The 971-nt window shown below is 45.0% G+C and overlaps 1 protein-coding gene across 1 annotated transcript in view; it reads right to left on the reverse strand.

The window, feature by feature from the left end:
• The window catches only part of MAK (male germ cell-associated kinase), a 93,797-nt gene that overhangs the window by 23,084 nt on the left and 69,742 nt on the right, over positions 1 to 971 (reverse strand). The window lies entirely within an intron of this gene.

The raw sequence follows: 971 nt of genomic DNA on the forward strand, positions 1-971 counted from the left end.
GTAGAGACGGGGTTTCACCATGTTGGCCAGTCTGGTCTCGAACTCCTGAACTCAGGTGATCCACCTGCCTCGGCCTCCCAAAGTGCTGGGATTACAGGTGTGAGCCACTGTGCCCAGCCCCAGCTGGATTCTTAGAACTGAAATTTCTATGTTTGCCTAAAAGGTACACAGGGAAGTGTGTTACGGATCCATCTTTTGCTGGCAATCCAGTCTCAACCTTTTCTCTTGTTTGCCATACACCATCTTCCCAACAAGCTTCTGGGAAATGGAGACTGTATCTTGCTTCAGGAGACTTAGAGGTGAAAAGCAAATCTTCCTCAGATAAACACGGTGGCCCACTCATGTGTTTAGAAAGTTATAAATGACCATGCCCACAAAAACACAAAAGAAAAAGATCATCTTCTCCCTCACTGGATTAAAGATATATCTGTGCAGATACAGGATGATTTAAAAATGGATTCCCTTTTAGATTAAATTGAATTGAAACATTTCCTTTTCACTTGGATTTAGAGGAGAAAATGCTATTTGCAGGCACATGATAAACTCCCCACTGTCTGTCCAGATCTTTCTCCCAAGCTCCAGATTCATATACCCAGGTGCCCATTAGGTGGATCAACTAAGATGTTTAACAGGCATCCCGCGCTCAGCTCTCCATTCTCTACCTCCACACTCCTCTCCTCTTCTAATTTCCCTTTCTCAGCTAAAGTCACCACCGTTCACCCAGTTCCCAAGTCAAAACCTCAGATGCTGCCACTGGTTCTTTCCACCAATCTACCCACAAGTCCTATTGGTTCCACTACCAAAATGTGTAGATTCTGTTCACTTGTACCTCTGCTACTTCTACTCTGGAACCAGCCATTTACATTACCCCATCCCATCTGGACATAAGCAGTGGCCTCTTAACCAGTGTCCTTGTCTCTCCTGAGTTCCCAGCATGCTCTTCCGAGCAGGCAGAATCTTTTAAAAGTGTA

The sequence above is a fragment of the Colobus angolensis genome, unplaced genomic scaffold (genome assembly GCF_000951035.1).
Source record: "Colobus angolensis palliatus isolate OR3802 unplaced genomic scaffold, Cang.pa_1.0 Scaffold6, whole genome shotgun sequence".
NCBI classification, from domain to species: Eukaryota; Metazoa; Chordata; class Mammalia; order Primates; family Cercopithecidae; genus Colobus; species Colobus angolensis.